Genomic DNA, 21,474 nt, shown 5'->3' with positions numbered 1-21,474 from the left:
TGGAATGTCAGATCCCTTAATCGCGCAGGTAGGTTAGGAAATTTAAAAAGGGAAATGGATAGGTTAAAGTTAGATATAGTGGGTATTAGTGAAGTTCGGTGGCAGGAGGAACAAGACCTCTGGTCAGGTGAATACAGGGTTATAAATACAAAATCAAATAGGGGTAATGCAGGAGTAGGTTCAATAATGAATAGGAAAATAGGAATGCGGTTAAGCTACCACAAACAGCATAGTGAATGCACTTTTGTGGCCAAGATAGATACGAAGCCCATGCCTACTACAGTAGTACAAGTTTATGTACCCACTAGCTCCGCAGATGATGAAGAGATTGATCAAATGTATGATGAGATAAAAGAAATTATTCAGATAGTGAAGGGAGACGAAAATTTAATAGTCATGGGTGACGGGAACTCGATAGCAGCAAAAGGAACAGAAGGAAACGTAGTAGGTGAATATGGAATGGGGATAAGGAATGAAAGAGGAAACCGCCTGGTAGAATTTTGCACAGAGCATAACTTAATCATAGCTAACACTTGGTTCAAGAATCATAAAAGAAGGCTGTATACATGGAAGAAGCCTGCAGATATTGGAAGGTCTCAGATAGATTATATAATGGTAAGACAGAGATTTAGGAACTAGGTTTTAAATTGTAAGGCATTTCCATGGGCAGATTTGGACTCTGACCACAATCTAGTGGTTATGAACTGTAGATTAAAATTGAAGAAACTGCAAAAAGGTGGGAATTTAAGGAGATGGGACCTGGATAAACTGAAAGAACCAGAGGTTGTAGAGAGCTTCAGGGGGAGCATTAGGGAACGAATGACAAGAATGGGGGAAACAAATACAGTAGAAGAAGAATGGGCAGCTCTGAGTGCTGAAATAGTGAAGGTAGCAGAGAATCAAGTAGGTAAAAACACGAGGACTAATAGAAATCCTTGGGTAACAAAAGGGACACTGAATTTAATTGATGAAAGGAGAAAATATAAAAATGCAGTAAATGAAGCAAGCAAAAAGGAATACAAACGTCTTAAAAATGAGATCAACAGGAAGTGCAAAATGGCTAAGCAGGGATGGCTAGAGGACAAATGTAAGGATGTAGAGGCGCATATCACTAGGGGTACGATAGATACTGCCTATAGGAAAATTAGAGACCTTTGGAAAAAAAAACACTTGTGTGAATATCAAGCCCTCAGATGGAAGCCCAGTTCTAAGCGAGGAAGGGAAAGCAGGAAGGTGGAAGGAGTATATAGAGGGTCTATACAACGGCGATGTCCTTTAGGTCAATATTATAGAAATGGATGAGAATGTAGACGGAGAAGAAATAGGAGATATGATACTGTGCGAAGAGTTTGACAGAGCACTGAAAGACCTAAGTCGAAACAAGGCCCCGGAGTACACAATATTCCATTAGAACCACGACAGCCTTGGGAGAATAAGGCCTAACAAAACTCTACCATCTAGTGAGCAAGATGTATGAGACAGCCTAAATACCCTCAGACTTCAAGAATAATATAATAATCCCAATCCCAAAGAAAGCACGAATTGAAAGAGTTGACAGATGCGAAAATTACTGAACTATCAGTTTAATACGCCATGGCTGCAAAATACAAACACGAATTCCTTACAGACGAATGGAAAAACTGGTAGAAGCCGACCTCGGGGAAGTTCAGTTCGGATTCCGTAGAAATGTTGGAACGCATGAGGCAGTACTGACCCTACGACGTGTCTTAGAAAATATATTAAGGAAAGGCATTTGTAGACTTAGAGAAAGCGTTTGACAAAGTTGACTGGAATACTCTCTTTCAAATTCTGAATGTGGCTGGTACAGGGAGCGAAAGGCTATTTACAATTTGTACAGAAATCAGATGGCAGTTATAAGAGTCGAGGGGCATGAGAAGGAAGCAGTGGTTGGGAAGGGAGTGAGACTGGGTTGTAGCCTATCCCCAATGTTATTCAATTTGTATATTGAGCAAGCAGTAAAGGAAACAAAAGTAAAATTCGGAGTAGGTATTAAAATCCATGGAGAAGAAATAAAAACTTTGAGGTTCGCCGATGACATTGTAATTCTGTCAGAGACAGCACAGGACTTGGAAGAGCAGCTGAACGGAATGGACAGTGTCTGGAAAGGAGGATATAAGATGAGCATGAACAAAAGCAAAACGGGGATAATAAAATGTAGTCGACTTATACCAGGTGATGCTGCGGGAATTAGATTAGGAAATGAGACGCTTAAAATAGTAAATGAGTTTTGCTGTTTGGGGAGCAAAATAACTGATGATGGTCGAAGCAGAGAGGATATAAAATGTAGACTGGCAATGGCAAGGAAAGCGTTTCTGAAGATGAGAAATTTGTTAACATCGAGTATAGATTTAAGTGTCAGGAAGTCGTTTCTGAAAGTATTTGTATGGAGTGTAGCCATGTTTGGAAGTGAAACGTGGACGATAAATAGTTTAGACAAGAAGAGAGTAGAAGCTTTTGAAATGTGGTGCTACAGAAGAATGCTGAAGATTAGATGGGTAGATCACATAACTAATGAGGAGGTATTGAATAGAATTGGAGAGAAGAGAAATTTGTGACACAACTTGACTAGAAGAAGGAATAGGTTGGTAGGGCATATTATGAGGCATCAAGGGATCACCAATTTAGTTTTGGAGGGCAGCGTGGAGGGTAAAAATCGTAGAGGGAGACCAAGAGATGAATACACTAAACAGATTCAGAGGGATGTAGGTTGCAGTAGGTACTGGGAGATGAAGAAGCTTGCACAGGATAGGGTAGCATGGAGAGCTGCATCAAACCAGTCTCTGGACTGAAGACCACAACAACAAAAAATCGATTCTTTAAATGTGTAAGGCTTGCAGAGGCACATTGAGCCTTATATCTGTGCATATCCTGAAGGCTGGAACTATTACTTGGTGGCTTACTTATTTGCCATGGGTTAAAGCTCTCATCAGTAACCTATCCTCAAGAACAGAGTTAAGATTTATTTCCAATTAAATGTGCCTGGGGTACTTTTAAAACGTCTAACTATGCTACCTACGAGTGAAAACGATATGGAAGTCTTTCTTTGTACCATGATCCTGATGAAACCCTGTCATTACCTCACTTAGTACCAGATGTGACCCCTATCTTCACTTATGGGATTTTTATCTCATATCCATATTAATCATTCTTAGACCCCATGTGTATGATCATCACAATCATTTTCCTTAAACAATCTGCCTTGGTTCACCTACCAAATTGTACCTTATGGTAATGGTCAGAGTAGACAGACTTCCATATTTTCCGAACTTGGTGTCATATTAACAAAGAACTACCTTAGTAGTGATAAATGATAAATCCCTATTTCACCTATTCATCAAAACCTAACATTGTACATATGTCTTTTCCTGGTGAACTAACTTTATTTTCCCTATAATACTGATACATTATACAGTTATATGTATCATCTGTGTCCTAAGTTTCTCGTATTCTTCACATCTCAACATTTGCAATATTCCCATTCCTTATTACTCTGCACGTATGTTCATTCAATTAAGTTCTCTGCTTGAAACAAATTAATAACTATTTCTGTGTCTGTTACCTCTCAGGCATATCTTTTCTTTTGACCTCATCTAGCTTATCACTCCTAATTTACCTTTATCCTTCTCATCAGCCACACGAAGAGCCATATTAAATTTTTTAAAAGACATCTTAGCCGCCATTGACTGTATAAAATATTTATTCTTACGATTACAATTTCTGCCTTATGGCCATTTTCAAGTAACACTGCAAAAGTTACCGAAATACAAAAATACAAAAGTGAAGCACAGGGTGTATATACATAATTAAGAAAACATTTCATTAAGAAAGTAGCTCAATTATACAAATTGGTGAGAAATGTACATTACTTGCATTCTGTCAGAATATAAAACTGACATAAGTACACTCCTGGAAATGGAAAAAAGAACACATTGACACCGGTGTGTCAGACCCACCATACTTGCTCCGGACACTGCGAGAGGGCTGTACAAGCAATGATCACACGCACGGCACAGCAGACACACCAGGAACCGCGGTGTTGGCCGTCGAATGGCGCTAGCTGCGCAGCATTTGTGCACCGCCGCCGTCAGTGTCAGCCAGTTTGCCGTGGCATACGGAGCTCCATCGCAGTCTTTAACACTGGTAGCATGCCGCGACAGCGTGGACGTGAACCGTATGTGCAGTTGACGGACTTTGAGCGAGGGCGTATAGTGGGCATGCGGGAGGCCGGGTGGACGTACCGCCGAATTGCTCAACACGTGGGGCGTGAGGTCTCTACAGTACATCGATGTTGTCGCCAGTGGTCGGCGGAAGGTGCACGTGCCCGTCGACCTGGGACCGGACCGCAGCGACGCACGGATGCACGCCAAGACCGTAGGATCCTACACAGTGCCGTAGGGGACCGCACCGCCACTTCCCAGCAAATTAGGGACACTGTTGCTCCTGGGGTATCGGCGAGGACCATTCGCAACCGTCTCCATGAAGCTGGGCTACGGTCCCGCACACCGTTAGGCCGTCTTCCGCTCACGCCCCAACATCGTGCAGCCCGCCTCCAGTGGTGTCGCGACAGGCGTGAATGGAGGGACGAATGGAGACGTGTCGTCTTCAGCGATGAGAGTCGCTTCTGCCTTGGTGCCAATGATGGTCGTATGCGTGTTTGGCGCCGTGCAGGTGAGCGCCACAATCAGGACTGCATACGACCGAGGCACACAGGGCCAACACCCGGAATCATGGTGTGGGGAGCGATCTCCTACACTGGCCGTACACCACTGGTGATCGTCGAGGGGACACTGAATAGTGCACGGTACATCCAAACCGTCATCGAACCCATCGTTCTACCATTCCTAGACCGGCAAGGGAACTTGCTGTTCCAACAGGACAATGCACGTCCGCATGTATCACGTGCCACCCAACGTGCTCTAGAAGGTGTAAGTCAACTACCCTGGCCAGCAAGATCTCCGGATCTGTCCCCCATTGAGCATGTTTGGGACTGGATGAAGCGTCGTCTCACGCGGTCTGCAGGTCCAGCACGAACACTGGTCCAACTGAGGCGCCAGGTGGAAATGGCATGGCAAGCCGTTCCACAGGACTACATCCAGCATCTCTACGATCGTCTCCATGGGAGAATAGCAGCCTGCATTGCTGCGAAAGGTGGATATACACTGTACTAGTGCCGACATTGTGCATGCTCTGTTGCCTGTGTCTATGTGCCTGTGGTTCTGTCAGTGTGATCATGTGATGTATCAGACCCCAGGAATGTGTCAATAAAGTTTCCCCTTCCTGGGACAATGAATTCACGGTGTTCTTATTTCAATTTCCAGGAGTGTACGTGTCGTCCTTAAAATGCAGCCTTTTGACTGTGAGAGTCCCACAATATCCGATAAGTACGACACTTATTACATCTTAATATGTTGTTAAATATGTACTGAACTGTCAATGTTACCATCATTCTAATAATCTATCACACATACAAGCTCAGGTGCACTGACAACATGTGAAGCTAAGTCTGTTGGTGCGAAAATACTAAAGATACTGCTGATGCACATAGCAAAAGTAGTGCACGCTAAGGATACAACATATAAGCTTTATATCGTAAAGTCTTTTCATCTGTCGACTTTCTTACAGCTTTCTAAATAGTGCTATGGTAGGATAGGAAGGGAATATTTATTTATAACATAATGGAGGATAATACATGTGTTATCTGTTAATAAGCTCTCACATTGACTTAAATGCTCGTAAATGAGATGAAGACACGTCCTCTGATATATAATACTTTGTGTGCGTATAAATGGCGTAAAACGATCGCCAGCAATCCAATTCACTGTGCAGCACCAAAAATTCTGACAAAACATCACAATGCCTCCGCACAAATACAGGATGCATCCTTCAACCAGGCTCAATTATAGCAAAATGGTTCAAATGGCTCTGAGCACTATGGGGCTTAACATCTGAGGTCATCAGTCCCCTAGAACTTGTTGTTGTTGTTATGGTCTTCAGTCCTGAGACTGCTTTGATGCAGCTCTCCATGCTACTCTATCCCGTGCAAGCTTCTTCACCTCCCAGTACCTACTGCAACCTACATCCTTCTGAATCTGCTTAGTGTATTCATCTCTTGGTCTCCCCCTACGATTTTTACCCTCCACGCTGCCCTCCAATACTAAATTGGTGATCCCTTGATGCCTCAGAACATGTCCTACCAACCGATCCCTTCTACTGGTCAAGTTGTGCCACAAACTTCTCTTCTCCCCAATCCTATTCAATACTTCATTAGTTATGTGATCTACCCATCTAATACTCAGCGTTCTTCTGTAGCACCACATTTCGAAAGCTTCTATTCTCTTCTTATCCAAACTATTTACCGTCCATGTTTCACTTCCATACATGGCTACACTCCATACAAATACTTTCAGAAATGACTTCCTGACACTTAAATCTATACTCGATGTTAACAAATTTCTCTTCTTCAGAAACGCTTTCCTTGCCATTGCCAGTCTACATTTTATATCCTCTCTACTTCGACCATCATAAGTTATTTTGCTCCCCAGATAGCAGAACTTCTTTACTACTTTAAGTGTCTCATTTGCTAATCTAATTCCCTCAGCATCACCCGACTTAATTCAACTACATTCCATTATCCTCGTTTTGCTTTTGTTCATGTTCATCTTATATCCTCCCTTCAAGGCACCATCCATTCCGTTCAACTGCTCTTCCAAGTCCTTTGCTGTGTCTGACAGAATTACAATGTCATCGGCGAACTTCAACGTTTTTATTTCTTCTCTATGGATTTTAATACCTACTCCGAATTTTTCTTTTGTTTCCTTTACTGCTTGCTCAATATACAGATTGAATAACATCGGGGAGAGGCTACAACCCTGTCTTACTCCCTTCTTAACCAGTGCTTCCCTTTCATGTCCCTCGACTCTTATAACTGCCATCTGGTTTCTGTACAAATTGTAAATAGCTTTTCGCTCCCTGTATTTTACCCCTGCCACCTTTAGAATTTGAAAGAGAGTATTCCAGTCAACACTGTCAAAAGCTTTCTCTAAGTCTACAAATGCTAGAAACGTAGGTTTGCCTTTCCTTAATCTTTCTTCTAAGATAAGTCGTAAGGTCAGTATTGCCTCACGTGTTCCAGTATTTCTACGGAATCCAAACTGATCTTCCCCGAGGTCGGCTTCTACTAGTTTTTCCATTCGTCTGTAAAGAATTCGCGTTAGTATTTTGCAGCTGTGGCTTATTAAACTGATTGTTCGGTAATTTTCACATCTGTCAACACCTGCTTTCTTTGCGATTGGAATTATTATATTCTTTTTGAAGTCTGAGGGTATTTCGCCTGTTTCATACATCTTGCTCACCAGATGGTAGAGTTTTGTCAGAACTGGCTCTCCCAAGGCCGTCAGTAGTTCCAATGGAATGTTGTCTACTCCGGGGGCCTTGTTTCGACTCAGGTCTTTCAGTGCTCTGTGAAACTCTTCACGCAGTATCCTATCTCCCATTTCATCTTCATCTACATCCTCTTCCATTTCCATAATATTGTCCTCAAGTGCATCGCCCTTGTATAGACCCTCTATATACTCCTTCCACCTTTCTGCTTTCCCTTCTTTGCTTAGAACTGGGTTTCCATCTGAACTCTTGATGTTCATACAAGTGGTTCTCTTATCTCCAAAGGTCTCTTTAATTTTCCTGTAGGCAGTATCTATCTTACCCCTAGTGAGATAAGCTTCTACATCCTTACATTTGTCCTCTAGCCATCCCTGCTTAGCGATTTTGCACTTCCTGTCGATCTCATTTTTGAGACGTTTGTATTCCTTTTTGCCTGCTTCATTTACTGCATTTTTATATTTTCTCCTTTCATCAATTAAATTCAATATTTCTTCTGTTACCCAAGGATTTCTACTAGCCCTCGTCTTTTTACCTACTTGATCCTCTGCTGCCTTCACTACTTCATCCCTCAAAGCTACCCATTCTTCTTCTACTGTATTTCTTTCCCCCATTCCTGTCAATTGTTCCCTTATGCTCTCCCTGAAACTCTGTACAACCTCTGGTTCTTTCAATTTATCCAGGTCCCATCTCCTTAAATTCCCACCTTTTTGAAGTTTCTTCAGTTTTAATCTACAGGTCATAACCAATAGATTGTGGTCAGAGTCCACATCTACCCCTGGAAATGTCTTACAATTTAAAACCTGGTTCCTAAATCTCTGTCTTACCATTATATAATCTATCTGATACCTTTTAGTATCTCCAGGGTTCTTCCATGTATACAACCTTCTATCATGATTCTTAAACCAAGTGTTAGCTATGATTAAGTTGTGCTCTGTGCAAAATTCTACCAGGCGGCTTCCTCTTTCATTTCTTAGCCCCAATCCATATTCACCTACTACGTTTCCTTCTCTCCCTTTTCCTACACTCGAATTCCAGTCACCCATGACTATTAAATTTTCGTCTCCCTTCACTATCTGAATAATTTCTTTTATTTCATCATACATTTCTTCAATTTCTTCGTCATCTGCAGAGCTAGTTGTATATAAACTTGTGCTACTGTAGTAGGTGTGGGCTTCGTATCTATCTTGGCCACAATAATGCGTTCACTATGCTGTTTGTAGTAGCTTACCCACACTCCTGTTTTCCTATTCATTATTAAACCTACTCCTGCATTACCCCTATTTGATTTTGTGTTTATAACCCTGTAGTCACCTGACCAGAAGTCTTGTTCCTCCTGCCACCGAACTTCACTAATTCCCACTATATCTAACTTTAACCTATCCATTTCCCTTTTTAAATTTTCTAACCTACCTGCCTGATTAAGGGATCTGACATTCCACGCTTCGATCCGTAGAACGCCAGTTTTCTTTCTCCTGATAACGACATCCTCTTGAGTAGTCCCCGCCCGGAGATCTGAATGGGGGACTATTTTACCTCCGGAATATTTTACCCAAGAGGACGCCGTCATCATTTAATCATACAGTAAAGCTGCATGCCCTCGGGAAAAAATTACGGCCGTAGTTTTCCCTTGCTTTCAGCCGTTCACAGTACCAGCACAGCAAGGCCGTTTTGGTTATTGTTACAAGGCCAGTTCAGTCAATCATCCAGACTGTTGCCCTTGCAACTACTGAAAAGGCTGCTGCCCCTCTTCAGGAACCACACGTTTGTCTGGCCTCTCAACAGATACCCCTCCATTGTGGTTGTACCTACGGTACAGCTATCTGTATCGCTGAGGCACGCAAGCCTCCCCACCAACGGCAAGGTCCATGGTTAGAACTACTTAAACCTAACTAACCTAAGGACATCACACACTTCCATGCCCAAGGCTGGATTCGAAGCTGCAGCGCGTGGTTCTAGACTGTAGCGCCTATAACCGCTCGGCCACTCCGGCCAGCTATTATAGCAAACAGGACTAAATAAATATCCATACTATTCTATCGAAATTGTTTAAAATGTTTTCGATAAGTGTCTAAAATAACTGTACAGTTCTATAAACTACTGTTGAATTAGATTGATAAAATAATTCACATTTTTCGGATACAATGAAATGTCGACATTACATTTCATTTATAAAATATACAAAAATAATTGGAGTATGCTTTTCTTCCCTCGTTATAGTCCATAAACTTTTGTTTACAGTAAAATACACTAGAATTACTGATAAAATTTGTTACTTATGATTTAAGAAAAAACTGCTCTGATAAACCACATAAAATTGGCGACCTTAAAATACATAAAATAAGAGAATAGATACATTGCAAGTGGAGCAGACATGTCATTACACAGTTTCTATTATAATTTTGAAGTATCTCCATATTTTTTTATTTTTTATTTATTTATTTTTTTTAAAAAAACCTCGTTTACATGCCTGTGTATACAAAATATCAGGGTGGTAAACTCCCATCAGATGTCAAGGTAGTGCGCCTGTAAGCCATTTTGCAATCTATAATTTGTACATAAAATGGTCTGGAAATTATCTAAAAATCTCTTATTTTTTAAATAAGTTTGATCATTAAGTAGGTCATTGGCCATAAGCAAAACAAATTGCCTTAAGGCCGAAATTGCAGTCGTAATAATAAATATTTTATACACTCATTGCCAACTATGATGTATTTTAAGAAATATTATATGACTTTGAATCCCGACCATGAGAACTTATTACTTTATATAAAATTTTACACATTTATGTATAACCTCTAAATAAAAATTTCTTTTGTTCTAAACACTATTTGGTAAACGGTTTCTACCAACTAGAAATAAAGGCTTCACTCGCCTTTCTTCAGTCAATAGTTTCACAAAACTCCTGCACCTGTGATACATTGTAAAGACGTTTTACAATCTGACTGACTGGATCAGACAAGAGTAGGACTTTTGAATTAGGAATGCTTATGATTTCGCATGGACCCTGGAACAAATTAAATAACTTCCCTACTTCTTTTTGAAGCTTAGAGCTTCTAACATGTGTATAAACCATAACTCTATCCCTTACCTTAAATCTAGGAATTAGAGCTGTGTCATTATGCCTCATGAGCCTTGCTTCTGCACTGGTTTTCAGATTATCCTCTACTTTTTCCTAGTTAATAACTTTTTCATTAACTTCGGTCATTTTAATGAAGTTAACAATGTTTCACCTTCTACTTCTTTGCCTATGACTTTTATAAGTACCTCTCCCATACTAACATGAGGTAGTTGATTCACTATCGTCTCGAATTTAGGAAGCATATCTGTTAGTTTACTATACCCCTCTGAGTTGTAAGTACAACAAAGATGTCCTATTTCTTTCGTTAGTGTTTCTGCTGCCTTAAATTTGAAATAATATTTTGATATAAGTATACAATGAATATTGTGGTTGATAAGTAAAATTTTAAAAGACTTACCGTAAATTGACTACCGTTGTCAGATAAAATACTCTTAGGTTTCCCTATGTTAAGGAAGTAAACTTTCTCCAGACAGCTGGCTACGCTTTTTGCATTTGCACGTTTTAATGGGTAGAGTCTAACGTATTTAGACCAACACTCTAGCACCACAAATGCGTACTGCACACCATCTCTGCCTTTCAGAAATTGACCATAGAAATCGATAGCACACAGATCCCATAATTTCTCAGGTATTATGGGATACACCCGATATTTAACTACAGGTGAAGTATTCTTTACTTCCAGACACAGCTGGTATAAACAGATAACAGTTATAACTATCCCTCACATTGTGAGCATAGAAGAACTAGTTCATACGTTTTAGGCATTTCTTTATGACAACTTCGCAATCAACTAGCTCCTCAGTTTGACTCACAAGGGCTGAGTGCACCCCACTTGCCAACAGCATCTGGCAGTCTGGCAGACCGGATAGTCACCCATCCAAGTGCTAGCCTTGCCCAACAGCATTTAACTTCAGTGATCTGATGGGAACTGGTGTTGCCACTGCGGCAAGGCCATTGGCAAAGCAAGATCTAACGCTCTCTTAAAAAATGATACTGACACATTTAATACGATGGGTAACACCTTAAATTGGAAGGATCTTCCTTTTAATAAAAATGCAGTATAAGGCGGATATTCTGGATGAAGCGAGATCTTATATACTCAGCCCCATTTAATCAAGCCTTCTTCTGTAATAAACGTTTATCCCTTTCCATTTGTATTATTTGATTCAGAGTCATGGCATCTGAAACTAAATAGACTTCTCCACTACATATCTGTATGACTAGGAAGTCATTATTGTATTCACTATGTGACCCTTCAACTATACCTTTTTCCAGCATTTTTTAAAATTTCTAATGTGGCAGCTGCTTTGGTAGTACTTATGAAAATATTTTAGTTTACCCATCTTATACGCCATAAATATTTCCTCCTTAGTTTTCTTTCCCTTTCCTTCTGTGATGGCTACGATTTGAGCTCTGCTTACAGGTAATGATGGACACCTCCAGGATTCTCCACTCCTCTTCAAGAAAAACTGATCTACAATACTAATATTATAGCCAGAATCGATGTCATACACCTTTCCTAAAACTATTGGTTTCACATTACATTGCTAATTAGGAAAGGAGCTCTCTTCCAATAAATTGTCTGTAATAACCTCTCTTCCTGTAACTTAATTACCCCTAAAAACTTGGGCCTGCAATAATCTACTGCTGGGCTGCATTTCATGATTCACAGTAACAAACAATATGTGAGAAGGTAAAACAGCTGTGGGAAATATTTGGTGTAAGTATGTTTTGCTGCAAGTGCATTGGACTTAGGAGTACCATAAGTCCATAATGGAGATGTATGGCTGCAGGCTCGTTAAATGTAGACCAATTCATTGTACTCTAGTATTTCAACTACTGCGAGTGCTTCTTGGATACTGCAAGAATGAAAATAGAGTAGCTTAGCGGACCAATGTGTAGTGCTCCCCCTACTGGCGAGGGTACAATCTACAAGCCCAGCCATTGTATATGTGGCGAGGTACATCTTCTGGTGACATCACATGGTCAACCTTTGTTATCCACTATTGGGATACTTCCATACATTTGCTGTTCCATAAGTCTTAAATCACTTGTATCAGCGTCATCTAGGTCATTTCGAGGGGAGGGAGACGAGGGGTGGGGGGAGGATTAAACATTAATAAGAGTCAACCTATGCATGGGAGCACATCTGTATGTGGTATAAAGTAAGCAGAATTTTGGTATGAGACGCCCATTTACTTGTAACCAGGCACTCTAAAGTTTCGCCAATACAGGAAGAAGAGAAACAGGTCGCTATGACGTGGCCTGCTCCTAATCTTTATGTGGTTTCAGTATAGGTTTGACTTGTCCAATCTTCTATTAGTGTGTTGTTCATCCAGATTTGGTTAAATATCTGTAACAGCTTTGTAAGTACTACATCAGTGAGATTTTCTATCATCTGATAGTGGATGTCGTCCTTGTCAGGTGAGGAATTTGCACCTTTTCAATGTTCTTCATCATTTCTGATACATAAATGGTACCATGAGGGAATGACTGTGATTCCTGTTGCTCTGGAGGACGAAACAGCTGCTTGGCTGCCGACGCTGGCGATATTAAGTTCACAAATCTTCAAACCAGACGTCATTTTCTCAAAAACTTTAATTTTATCCATATGCCAGCAAGACTGATATTATTATTTAAGAATTCACAAAATGTATTCCAGCTGTTATTTTTACAGTCTTCAAACACTCGAAGATGTTCCCTGATATGCAATGAAGTTTTCTACCGTCAGTTTTTTTGCAAGTTACTGACTGCAAATTTTCGCTTTGCTATAGTTCTAGAGCACTCTGGTGTCCACCAGAAAGGGAGCTGTTGCTTCAAAATAATGACTATCTTTTTGTTTGGAATGGAAGTTGTTGCAGCTTCTTCAACAACTGAAATGAGATGTTGATAGGTAGTCTACAGACCTAACAAACTGTTAAAGAAGTGAAACTTTTCCTGGTATGTAGCAGTGTATGTGAGCCAGCTAGCTTCCTTGATATGCTAGCTGCTGTTCGGGTATAATATAATAGTGACTCGATTTATAGGGGAATCTGTCAGTTTCCAGAGGGAGATGATCCGAATCAAGGCAGTCACATTTGACTGTCCACTCCATTACTCTGTGAAAATCAGTAAAGTGCTATGTCACATCGACGAGTGACTGTCACCTGAGTTTTCTACATAGGTTCCTTTGAGCATATTTTCAAGTTGTTTGTACAGTGCAAAATTACCAACAGATTGGAACATAGCAAAATAGCTACCAGATTGAGCACTACTCTTGACCTAGCCCAACCCACTGAGCAAGCTGGGTTCTGTACAGGGTTTAGTGCAATTGATTACATCCTCATCTATATCAAACAACTAGTAGAAGAAATGAGTGCCATCTACCTCTTTGCCTGGCCTTCATAGACATCAAAACAGATATTGGATTCGATCAGTCATCCAGATGTGTTTAAGACTCTAACAGAACAATGAACAGAACAGGTCTATATTAAAGTCTCATAGAATATGTGCAAAACCTCTGAAGCGTTGGTGAATGTAGTTGAAGAAGCCAATGAATTTCACATTTAAATTGATGTAAAACAAGCTGACTCTGTATCTCCAAAAATATTTTCAACAGTCCACGGTAAAGCAATGTCTAAATTGGATTCGACAAATAGAATTCAAATTCTGGGAAAGAGATTAAATAACTTGAGGTTCGTTGATGATATTGTTCTATCTGCAAAGAGTATAGAAGAACTTCAAATACTGATTAGTGAACATGTGTCAGTCTGCCCTGAAGCTAGCTTAAAGATGAACGATGATAAAATCAAAATCATGATGAATGTATGACTCTGGTGCGAAATGTTTCTGTTGGAACCTTGCAACAGTGAAGGATCACGAAATATGTGTGCCTGCAACAACTGCTAAATATGAAAGGAGAGCTAAAACCAGAAATATTTCAACGAATTAAGTTAGACTGACAAGCTTATGGAAGGTACGCTTTCGTTTTGAAATCTAAGAAGTCAGCGAAGCTGAAGAAAACTGCTTTTGCCCAGTGTATTACTGCCAGTAATATCTTATGGCTGTGAAATGAGGGCGTTAAATGACTTAATTATTAGAAAACTAAAAGTAGCCGGAACAGGAATTGAAAGATGAATGTTGGGCAACACAAAGAAAGATAGAAAAAAAGCAACTGACATCAGACAGGCAACAAAAGTCAGTGACCTAATGGAAAGAATGAATACCTCGAAATGGCACTGGGTTGGCCATGTCGCTCGAAGAAAGATGGTAGGTGATCAAAACGGGTACTACATTGGAGCCCAGTTTATCAAAACATACCAAGGGGAAGTCCACCAGACAGACAGGACAGTGACCCGGAGCCGAGTTTATCAAAACATACCAAGGGGAAGTCCACCAGACAGACAGGACAGTGACCTCAGAAAGAAAGCTAGATTGAATTGGCAACAGGAAGCTCAAGATCGGCAGATATGGAAGGATCAGCAGCGATTCTATGTTACTCGCCAGCTCAAAGAGGCCTCATCAGTAAGTAAGTTAGTTAGTTAGTTACGTGCTCCATTTATCAATAGCATGGAAAACCGTTATGATGTGGAATGTGCCAAATGCACAAGAAATGCGCACAGGAAACAAGGTGTTTTTCACACTATAGTGTTACACCTAAATATTTCTATTATCTAACCCATTTCCTTAAAAGGCACAAAATGCATATATTATATCTCCAGATTTGTTCACTCATATTCAATAATTCATCTGTGGTATAGAAGGAGTTCTCAAGGAGGTATGATTTCAATTTGTTTTTGAAACTATTACTGCGGTCTGTCAGACATTTTATTTCATCTGGTAATTTATCAAAAAGTTTTATAGTAGCATATTTTACCCCTTTCTGTGCCAAAGATAGGTTAAGTAAAGGATAGTGTAGGTCTTTCTCTTTTCTGATATTGTAATGATGAATGTCGCTGTTGATTTTAAACTGGTCCATGTTGTTGAGAAAAAATTTCATTACTGAGTAAATGTACTGTGAAGCAGTTGTAAGAATTCCTAACCTTTTAAACATATGCTTACGAGATGTGCGACTATGAACCCCACACTTTATTTTAACCACTTTCTTTTGAGCAGTGAATACCTTTTGCCTAAGTGTTGAGTTGCCCCAGAATATTATTCCGTATGGCATCAGAGAGTGGAAGTATACAAGCAAAGTATGTTAGCTTACTAGTTTTTACATCCTCAAAATTGTCTGATCTGTAGCGTCAGCCACCAATCGCTAGACGTACGTCTGGTGAACGGTGGCTCAAGGATGCAACAATTTGAAAAAAATTGAAAACGTAGTGCCGCGTTGGCCGCTTAGCGCCTGCGACGCTGCATGATGCAACCCGCCTCGTGCGGCTCGCCAGCGGGTGCGCGCGCTGATGGTACGGCTACAGGGCACTTACGTCTAGGGGACGCCAAAGAATTGGCTTTGCTGATTGGCCACGTCGTGCCATGACGTCGTCTCTCACACCAGCCAATCCAGATCGTTGCTAGTTTCTTAGTGTACGTTTACACTGCCTGCGATGCGATGCGACGCGACGCGACGCGCTGCGAGGCATAATGGCCAAAGCAATGCAATGCGATGGAGCGTTCACATTGCACACGATACAGCGCGCGCGCGCGCGCGATCTGGCCAGCAGTTGAGCAGTCTCGGCACGATGTCGTGTTTCCTCGAACCAGTAAATTCTTTTTTATTAGAAAACAGTGCTCTGAGAATTCAACGCAGTCGTGAATGGGTGCATGAAATCAACAAGGAGAGGAGGGCTTTACGTAAATTTCATCATTTGTTCAGAGACATGAGAAAAGATGAGGATAAATTTTGGAATTACTTCAGAATGAGTACAGAGACATTTGATTATATAGTGTCGTCTGTTTCAAATAGATTACAGAAGCAAAACACAAATTTCAGAATGGCTATTACCCCTGAAGAGAAAGTTATGATCACCATCAGGTGAGTACACAATATCAAGTTTACAGCAATCATTTTCTAATGAAAAATTTACAAATTGTGATAGATTCAAACTTTCTTTTAATAAGTTTTGACGTAAATGACAATGACAAGTAAAATACATCACAGTTCACTCACTTAAGTATCAAAGTTTTCAGAATCTTGGTGGCTTGAAATAACAATGTCATCAGGTTGAATTTCAAAAATAACTGTTTCATTCTGCGGATTTCCAGCAATTACGATTTCAACTGGATATTCAGGTGCATGGGGTGACATCAACGAATGTGCAGTGGAAGAGGTTCATTGTTCCAATTCTTCCAAAAGAACCTGCTGAATTTTTATCCTGGCTCTCAACTGAGCTGCTGGTGATAGTTTTCGCATTGCTGTCAGCAAACTCACTACAAAATGATAGCTGATAGCGTTTCTGATTTCGACATTTGTTGCTCAATTAGCTTCTACGTTTGCTTCTCTATATTTAGCAACTCAGAGTTTGTCGATTTCTTGGATTTCTTGTTTTGTTTTGTGTGTAGGCTGGGTCAGGGAGGAGGCATCGAAACGCTACCCTCTGAACTTACAGTCTTGAAGAGCTGGCTTGGTTGGTTTCATCAGGTGAAACACTCTCTCTCTGTAAGAGCTGGTAAGAATGGTACGTTGTCGTGTGCATCGTCGTGTTGCGATGCTGTTCTTTTACTGTGATGAACATTAGTCTTCGTCTTCCACGGCGTCATTATGTCAGTCAGGAAGATCATTAGCTCGTACCACGGCCAATTGGATTGGAAAGGCGGCATGCCACCTTCGTCTCCTGAACGTTCAGCAGGAGAGGTTTTTTTTTTTTTTTTTTTGAGTTCAGAGCGGAGAGTGTCACGTAGGTTCTTCCATTTATTCTTCAGTACCTCGCCTGAAAATGTAGACGTGAAAATATGCGTAAATAATTGAGTACACTATATACTTAATACATTTTTTTGTCCTTAGCACATTAACTGCAAATCCTACAGAGATCCTACACATCCTTCAATTAAGCTCATTTCATTCTTTTTCAGATACTTGTCGGTTGGGATGTCTTTCCATGCACTGTCACAGTCGTTTCGGATGGGTCTAACTACAGTCGCACAATGTGTGCATGAAACGTGCGCCACAATATGTGAAATTCTGAGACCTGTACACCTGCCTTCTCCTACTATACCACTGCTTCAAACCGCTGCAAAACACATGTATGCCAACTGGAATTTTACGAATTGTGCGGGGGCCATTGATGGTAAGCATGTTCGGGTTAAATGTCCCCCTCATTCTGGGACAATGTATTACAATTACAAAAAATATTTTTCGCTTGCTTTACTAGCTGTAGCCGATGCTAACTGCAGATTAATAGCAGTTGACATTGGAGGCTAAGGCAAGCAATCAGATGGTGGCACATTTAGAGCAAGTAACTTGTATAATAATATTTTGAACGAAACTGAAAACTGGCCTCCACTGAAAGAACTACCAGGTACTTCAGTAAAAGCCCCATTAGTGTTGGTTGGAGATGAAGCCTTTCAACTTCTGAAAAACTTAATGCGCCCTTTCCCTGGACTGTCACAGACTGAGGAAGAGAGGTTATTTAACAGGAGGCTGTCGAAGGCTAGGACGGTGGTGGAACCCACTTTCGGAATTATGGCCGGCAAGTGGCGTCTTCTCTGAAAGGAAATTGAAACTTCTGTGGAACATGCAGACACTATTATTCAGTGCATCTGCGTCTTGCACAATATAATAATCGATAAAGATGGGCCTGACACTTCCATTCAATTGTCTATTGACCAGGACATAACAGGAACACAGTGCTTTAGCAGCATGCTTCCAAAATGACAGAGCAAACAGCAGTGCTTGAAGAAGAGCGAGTAATGTCAGAGAGGCCTTCAAAAACTATGTCAACAGTCATTAATGCAAATATATTTCATGTCGAAATTATCAATTACTGTAACTATTGTGAACGTCATTTCATTATAAAAATACTGTAACAGGATCTATACACAATTAAAATTAGAAAATAAACGAAGTTGTTTGTGTTACTTATTTGTTGGAGTCTTGGAGCTATTTATTTTACTTTTTTGTACTTACTGTCTGTTCCACAATCTTCAGCTATGTCATTCCATGCTTGGCGAACAAAATCCCTATTGTGGTAATATTTATTTTTCTGGTCCCACAACACACGCACATTAATCTTTCGACGTCCATCGCGAGCAAGCAATTACTCCAGACGTAAGCGCAAACAAGCAATCGCTCCAAACACTCGCGCGAAACGCAAACTCGGTTGCGACTACAGCGGAGTCATCGCATTGCACCGCATCACATCGCTCGGCCCAGCCTACAGTCTAGTCTAAACGGGCATCGCTCTCTTGCCACTGTTAAACCAAGCCTGCCCACTGTCACGCGATTTCAGCGCGTCATCGCTCCGCTCGGCTCGGCATCGCATCGCATCGCATCGCGGGCAGTGTAAGTTTAGCCTTAAACGCGCTGTTCTTTAAACGAGGCCATTCGTCTGTCGATACATTATGTGGCTAACTCGTTATAGTACTTCACTGTTGTGTGTTCTAGGCCTATGTTTATAATGGCAGATTCCAACACGTGTTTTGTGTGCGATAATGCATTTCAGCTTCGAAAAACTTTATACCCGCACATCAGGAAATTGCATGATGTAGAGCCAAATACAGAAGGTAAGATTAAGTGCCCACAAGACGACTGCAGCTATTCCTTCAATACATCGGCTAGTTTGAGAGCACATGTGGAGGAAAAAGCACATGGTTCGAACTGTGGATGAAAAGATTGTATTCCAGTCAATGGACGGTAAGAAACACCGCATAATAATAAGTTTTTACTATTCAATAGTAGGATCGTTTCTGGTAAAACTATAGAATTTCGTTCTTTGTGCATTCAGTAATCTGGTGCAATGTTGTACTGCAAAGTTTCTTTCAGTTCACATGAAAGGATTATTTGTATTAACGGCCTAGTCTTAGAAGACATTTAAGTCACAATCATTGTAATCCACAATGGGTAATTAACAAACCTTTTTATCGTCCATAAAATGTGAATAAACTGTTTCTTTTTCGTATCGCTCAACGCATGGAACCCAGATTGGAATCCAGTTTCATGTGTAACAGATTTCTCATAGCAAAATGAACAATTTAGACATACTGGGAGATAGTGAGCAAATTCTGAAGCTTTGGGAAGAAATTGCTGTCACTTGTTAACTCTCGCTCCAAGAAAGGAGGTCAACCAACACTGTGCCAGCAATGAGAAGATGCCAGTTCAACGAACATCTAACAAACAGAACTTCAGTCTAAAAAGTGTCTTTGGTAAACCAACCCTGGCTGAAAAGTCAGATGTTTGCTAGCGCTTTGGTGCAACCTGACAGTGAAGTGTTGAGTGTACATGTTGGCTTTGATCACACATACTCTAAGAATTAAATTTATCTGTCCTACAGTTGCGTGTGCATGTTTGGGTATCATGGTTTATAGGCCTACTGGGGAAACTCGTCATGTAAAAAAATGAGTAACGCATCATACTCGGTACCTCAGGGTGATGTGGAAACCCGAGTGTACTTAATAAAGAAAATGTTATTGTTTGTGTGTTTCTTTTGACTCCTTTATCCTATTGCATATAGTTAACAAAATGTAACTGAAATATCTATTAAACTGTAACATTAATTGGACTATGTACATAGTCATTTAAAATGGTTTTGCTATTTTTCACAGGTAAAGTATGAGTATTCACCAGAATCCTACAGTACGAATGTTTTCCAGTTGACATCTGAATGAAGTCAAAAAGCAAAATTTGCTTGGACAAGCTGAACATTGAAACTTCCTGGCAGATTAAAACTGTGTGCCCGACCGAGACTCGAACTCGGGACCTTTGCCTTTCGCGGGCAAGTGCTCTACCAACTGAGCTACCGAAGCACGACTCACGCCCGGTACTCACGGCTTTACTTCTGCCAGTACCTCGTCTCCTACCTTCCAAACTTTACAGAAGCTCTCCTGCGAAACTTGCAGAACTAGCACTCCTGAAAGAAAGGATATTGCGGAGACATGGCTGCAAGTTTCGCAGGAGAGCTTCTGTAAAGTTTGGAAGGTAGGAGACGAGGTACTGGCAGAAGTAAAGCTGTGAGTACCGGGCGTGAGTCGTGCTTCGGTAGCTCAGTTGGTAGAGCACATGCCCGCGAAAGGCAAAGGTCCCGAGTTCGAGTCTCGGTCGGGCACACAGTTTTAATCTGCCAGGAAGTTTCATATCAGCGCACACTCCGCTGCAGAGTGAAAATCTCATTCTGGAAACATCCCCCAGGCTGTGGCTAAGCCATGTCTCCGCAATATCCTTTCTTTCAGGAGTGCTAGTTCTGCAAGTTTCGCAGGAGAGCTTCTGTAAAGTTTGGAAGGTAGGAGACGAGGTACTGGCAGAAGTAAAGCTGTGAGTACCGGGCGTGAGTCGTGCTTCGGTAGCTCAGTTGGTAGAGCACTTGCCCGTGAAAGGCAAAGGTCCCGAGTTCGAGTCTCGGTCGGGCACACAGTTTTAATCTGCCAGGAAGTTTCATATCAGCGCACACTCCGCTGCAGAGTGAAAATCTCATTCTGGAAACATCCCCCAGGCTGTGGCTAAGCCATGTCTCCGCAATATCCTTTCTTTCAGGAGTGCTAGTTCTGCAAGTTTCGCAGGAGAGCTTCTGTAAAGTTTGGAAGGTAGGAGACGAGGTACTGGCAGAAGTAAAGCTGTGAGTACCGGGCGTGAGTCGTGCTTCGGTAGCTCAGTTGGTAGAGCACTTGCCCGTGAAAGGCAAAGGTCCCGAGTTCGAGTCTCGGTCGGGCACACAGTTTTAATCTGCCAGGAAGTTTCATATCAGCGCACACTCCGCTGCAGAGTGAAAATCTCATTCTGGAAACATCCCCCAGGCTGTGGCTAAGCCATGTCTCCGCAATATCCTTTCTTTCAGGAGTGCTAGTTCTGCAAGTTTCGCAGGAGAGCTTCTGTAAAGTTTGGAAGGTAGGAGACGAGGTACTGGCAGAAGTAAAGCTGTGAG

At 41.2% G+C, this 21,474-nt stretch overlaps 2 non-coding genes across 2 annotated transcripts; both read left to right on the top strand.

Annotated features, from left to right (window-relative positions):
- Window positions 1-20,888: 20,888 nt before the first annotated feature.
- Trnas-uga (transfer RNA serine (anticodon UGA)) lies at window positions 20,889-20,963 on the top strand. The gene has a single exon. It is a non-coding gene; the product is annotated as a tRNA-Ser (tRNA).
- A 226-nt stretch (window positions 20,964-21,189) lies between these two features.
- Trnas-uga (transfer RNA serine (anticodon UGA)) lies at window positions 21,190-21,264 on the top strand. Its single transcript has one exon. It is a non-coding gene; the product is annotated as a tRNA-Ser (tRNA).
- The last annotated feature ends 210 nt before the right edge of the window (window positions 21,265-21,474 follow it).

The sequence above is a fragment of the Schistocerca cancellata genome, chromosome 9 (genome assembly GCF_023864275.1).
Source record: "Schistocerca cancellata isolate TAMUIC-IGC-003103 chromosome 9, iqSchCanc2.1, whole genome shotgun sequence".
NCBI classification, from domain to species: Eukaryota; Metazoa; Arthropoda; class Insecta; order Orthoptera; family Acrididae; genus Schistocerca; species Schistocerca cancellata.
The sequence above is the reverse complement of the archived record's forward strand: the minus strand, read 5'-3'. Positions and strand labels throughout refer to the sequence as shown.